The sequence below is a fragment of the Acanthopagrus latus genome, chromosome 9 (genome assembly GCF_904848185.1).
Source record: "Acanthopagrus latus isolate v.2019 chromosome 9, fAcaLat1.1, whole genome shotgun sequence".
In the NCBI taxonomy this organism is placed as follows: Eukaryota; Metazoa; Chordata; class Actinopteri; order Spariformes; family Sparidae; genus Acanthopagrus; species Acanthopagrus latus.
This window is the reverse complement of record NC_051047.1, coordinates 23,899,256-23,904,588: the sequence shown is the minus strand read 5'-3', so window position 1 is coordinate 23,904,588 and position 5,333 is coordinate 23,899,256. Positions and strand designations below refer to the sequence as shown.

Genomic DNA, 5,333 nt, shown 5'->3' with positions numbered 1-5,333 from the left:
TGGCTCCGTCCCAGCCGCGGATCAAAGAGCAGTTTGTGGCCGAGGCTGAAGATTACACTTGGCCGCTGTGCCACTCTCTCATAGCAGCCAAAACGGATCCCAGAGGCTTCCAGAACCGAGATGTTTATCAGCCTCGTACCCAAACAAACAAGATGTGCGTCACTGAACAGAATCCTGAAATGGTAATCTTTCTTTTTTGCTGTTGCATTCATGGATGGTGGACTATCTTATATCTGCTGGTCACAACTTTCACTGTGAGAGAGAGAGAGAGAGAGAGAGAGAGAGAGAGAGAGAGAGAGAGAGGCAGACAGTCTGAACGTGTCAGAGTGAAATAGTGAAAGAGAAAGAAAGCTTTATTGGCTTCTGGCACCGATTCTGAAAGCTTGAGTTGAGCAACACATCTCAGTAATATGTAGGAAATGACACACGCACAGTGTCCACTCTGAAATATGTCCCTGATTAGACATGATAATATTATGAAGGACATGAAAGAGCAGGTGGATCAGCTCTAATGTGCGTTTGAGTCACAGTTTGATTAACTCCCTTGTTTTCCACGCAGTACAGTAACACCCAGGTGGGGAACAGCTTCAGAACCACAGTCCTAATTCTGAGCATGTGGCCTCGCGCTCCGTCCAAGGCGCACTTGACTCCCTGACGCCGTCCCGTCCTCTGGGCTGAAAAAACCCTGGACCAGATTTTACAGCACCACCGTCTGAGGGTTCGGGCCGCGGTGCAGCCTGCATGTCAGTGAATCAAAGCACCACACACAATGAATCAGGCGTGTTGGTGAGAGAAAAACACATTTCACGTCTCAAACAGGAGATTTAGAAAGCCACATTTCTAAAATGTCTACTACATCACAACCAGCTCAGTCTTGTTGACAGACATTGAAGAACTCAGCCTATTTTACTTAACCCTCCTGTTGCCTTTGGGTCAAAAATGACCCGAAACTGTGTTTAACAGCAGAGAAAATGTCTTAAATGTTTTGTTTTTTTCAACTTGAAATTTAATGACTTTTCCTAAAGTGACCCCATCATTATGAAAAGGGAAATATTGCCTTTTTTCATATTTCCATGGAAGCTGTACCACACTTTGGTACTTGATTGTCTTTGGATCAGTTTTGACCCGGCAGTTAAAATCAGACAGAACCGTCAGTTCTCTCTGTGCTGCAGAACACAGGTCTGGGACCAGCAGGTGAAGCAGCTGCTTGTTCACCTGTAGTGGTCGTGGTCGCCCTCTCAGGTCGCATTGTTGCTTTGCGTTGGTCACATTAGACTATTATTGGAAGCACCTTCAGTAAATTGCGTTCAAATCTATTTTCTGCACATTTGTGATACTTTCATGTGAACAACATGTTTTCAGGGATTTATTTTCTCATTTGATATCTATCGATGTTGCAACACAGTTATTTTTCAATCAATTTAACTCTCAGCGGAAACTTATTGGTCCCCTGTGGAGCCTAACCTTATCAAATATGTCTCAACATGTAGCTGTGATAGTGACGGACCAGCAGATGGATGATTTCCAGCCGTGATGACTTTGTTGTGAAGCCTGTACGTATCATTTATGGGGACACTCTTGCTGAAACCAGATGTGAGTATGCTCCTCCTGCAGCTCTGGCTTCTTTGGAACAAAACTCTATCAGGTCCACGGAGACACACACACACACACACACACACACACACACACACACACACACACGCACACACAGGCCTGATACTCAGGAGATGGTCTTAACAGGCTGGAGGGCGTCTTAGGTCACTGCAGAGACATGCCGGTGGACACTCTGCCCCTGAAGACCAGCTGCTAGCTTTGTTGTGCTCCAGTTGTCTTCAGGTCTCTTTGTCCCGGCCCTGTTGTTCAGGTCGGCGAGGTATTTTCACATCTTCGTCAAAAGAAAATGAAAGAAGCTTTTTTTCTGCTCAGGGTTCAAGTGGACTTGGATTTAGAGCTGAAAGGAAACGCTGTCGCTTCGGACATTCACACTTCGGCCAGTCCTCTGTTGACAGATCGAGGAGTGGACAGGGTGTCTAAAGCAGAAGAAGATATCAACAGCTGAGGTAGCTGAGGTAGAGCACACTGGACACAGAGGGGGAAATGTTGCTGAATGCTCAGAGACGAGGGAGACAAAACAAAGAATGCAAACGGGCAGCATCTCTAACATCAGTCTGTGGTTAACTGGTGATTATCTGATAATCCAATTATCTCTTTTCTGTTCAGATGAATGCTGACAGATGCTCTCCTCTGTGACGAGACTGGTCCTTCACTAAATGAGTGGAGAAAGTGACAAGTGCCTTTGCTGCTAGCGTTCACTTTGGTCGTGGTTAACTAGTTAGCATGACAGCTAGCCAAAATATCAAACTTCTCGAAGCAATAAGAACTTCAATTATTGTTACTAAATTAATTTTGAAATTTCACTGTCATATTGAAATAAAAAAAAAAATTCTCAAACAAGTTTCTGTGCAAACTATAAAGAAAAGCTTTTTAGATTTTTTTTTCAACTGCATGAAATTTCACTGTGGTCATTCGTTTTATATATATTTTTTTGTTTTTATTTTTAATTACTGCTGCAGCTGTGATGTACATGCAAGAGATAGTTTATAGGTAATAAGGACATCATGTATTTATAAGATGATTATTAACATCATTATGCATTAATGAGACTATATAAGTGTTGATGAAAGTATTCTCGACAAGAACGTATACCAAACTAGTTAACCGTTTGGCTGAAGAACATTTAAAAACACCTTTTGAGCTTCTTAAAATGGTTAATAATAGAATTGAAAAAGGAGTTTATGAAACCTTCTAAGCTTTTTTTGTTGTGACACTTTATTTACACTATAAGAGTTGACTCTACCTTTCCCATCTCCAGTTCACTGTTGCATGATGGATTTATTAACCTGATGCAGCAATGTTGTCACTTAAGTCCGGGTAGCTCCAAATAGCATGGTTACCTGTTAATAAAGGCATAAGAAAGTACATATTTATCTCAATAAATCAAAAAGGAACTAAAACCTAGTTTTTGTGATTGCGAGGCAGCTTGACTTGCTGGAGTCTTGCCTTCATCATTAGTTCACTGACTGCTCACTGTAGCTTTATGTTTCCAATATAGAAATGAGAATTATACCGTCCTTCTCCTGGAAAAAAAAAAATGTCATTGTGAATTGTGTTAAACAGCTGTATTACTTTATTTTTCTGGTTATGAGGTCTGTTTCAACAAGCAAATAATTGTGACGTGATTCTGGATTTCAAATAATATTTAAACCCGATTTACATCAGTAATAAAGGTGTCATATGGTTAAGTGTCATATACAGACTACACTGCGGTCCTCTCCAAAAACCAGAACAAGATTTCAATAGTTTACGGCCTGCATGGGTGAAGAGTGAAGGAACGCTCAGCCCAACAGAAGTTTGTTTCAACGAGCCAAACTTTCACTCCACCAGAACCAAACCCTCCGTTGCATCACTTCACATCCAAAATAAAACGGTCGCAAAGCCAAACCATCAAAGAATGTGTTGTTGTCTGAATACTTGAGTATTTCACTGTTTTTTAATTAGATCAGGTTTTTGCACATTTGCCACCACCACAGAACACCCATTGAGACAAAGCGTGAGAACATTTTAATCATTTTGGAGAAAAAAAGAAAAATGAGTCAGTGACAACACCCTGACTGACAAGAGTGGGTATATCCCCACAAGAAAGTAATATTTGAATTTGTATTCCTCCACTAATATAGCGTTAAATGATATAAAGTCCAGGAAAGCCATCGTGTGTGCCAAAGAGGCAGAGGGTTGCAGATTCGACTGACATATGACAAAAACATCTCAACCAAGAGGAAACCCTTCTCCTGCCAAAGGTATAGAGAAAGGAAAGAGAGTGGGTGCATGAAGGCTGTTAAACATATAGAGCACTTTTTTTTAAACAGGTCCCATCTGAAAGAATAATGACGGCTCTATTATTTTCCCCCCAAGTTATTGGAATGACAGAGCCAATCCTGCATACTGCAGAGGAATCACAACTGCACAGGAGAGATAAAACTGGTCAGTCGGTAGTCAGAGTTTGTAACGTGAGAAGTCCGCAGCAGCCCGAAAGGTAAAAGTAGGAAAGGACGAGGGAACAATCAAGAAATGATTGACTGAGTTCTTGAGTCATCCACCAAATGCTGGAGAGACACGGGGCTGATGATAGAGTTTCATATCTCAGCAGAAGACGAGACATGAAGTTCATGATTGATGCTCATCTGACATATCAAAGTCTTCAGACTCTAGTGAGCTACACTCACTTTCAATGCAAGATGCTGCACCTGGTGAGCGTTTTAACATGACCCAATGGTTTTCTGGAAAGGTGTTCATCTCCTGAAACTCTGAACAGCAGTTGTCAGTGGAAATCATTATCTGATCAGCTTTTTATTAGCCAGTGTCTCCATAAAGTATCTGATAAGAAAGTGTTAAAAACATTAATAACATGCACACGATTTGTTCTCATGCTGGTTGTTTAACATATTTGGATGACCGTATTAAAGGACAATGCTACACTTCAGATGGTCCCACTTTCCAAGATGGGAACTCATCCGTCTGAATATGGTGTTTTCACGTGCATCCAGTCAAAATGTGGGAGCAACACTGATGCCAAAAAGTGAATTAAACACACTTTTAGACATGTAAAGCAGAACACCACTACCATCAACACCCTTGGGTAAGTACGTCTTCACAAGACTTAAAGTTGTAACAAGACATGAGTCCATCAAAAATAAGCTTCAGTTTGTGATTGGTGGCTGCTACAACCTGAGCAGCACCATGAGTCATTTTAGCCTCCATTATTGATCTGTTGACTGTCCTGTCTCGGTTAACTTATATAACCTCCGATCTCTTTCTTGTTAGGACACTGCATATCTGACAGCATTCATCAAGACGACCATCACAACAAGCCATCTGACCACTGGATCACCCTTAGTGATTCACAAGTCCCTGAGAAAGCAGATGTTGAACATGGAGGTCGACGATGGATGACCATGAGGACCAGTACAGGATGGACGAGGAGCAGCAGGAGGGCCCACAGAGAGCCAGGTTCCTCCCAAGGTTTCTTTTTATGGCTCCCACTGCACAGTTCTGGCAAGACCAGCCCTGCTCCATTCGTGATTGGTTGGCTTGTTGGTTGTGTTCTCTGCGCTTTACTCAAACTGCGAAACCACCTTATCAGAACAGCAAAAGACTTTAATGTGTGAGTTGTGAGCTGTAGGGCTGCAGGTGAAGTGTGATGTTTCAGATATGTTTTGCCCCCCCCTCTCCCCGGAGATATCCGAGAGGGGGGCCAACCATACCGGACCCAGTAA

At 42.2% G+C, this 5,333-nt stretch overlaps 1 long non-coding RNA gene across 2 annotated transcripts; it reads left to right on the top strand.

The window, feature by feature from the left end:
* The first annotated feature begins 1,199 nt into the window (after positions 1–1,199).
* LOC119025293 lies at positions 1,200–2,741 on the top strand. 2 transcript variants are annotated; one of them, XR_005076768.1, is made up of 3 exons: positions 1,200–1,593; positions 1,927–2,060; positions 2,221–2,741. It is a non-coding gene; the product is annotated as an uncharacterized LOC119025293 (long non-coding RNA). The 2 variants fall into 2 exon arrangements; XR_005076769.1 differs by having other exon boundaries at positions 1,927–2,069.
* The last annotated feature ends 2,592 nt before the right edge of the window (positions 2,742–5,333 follow it).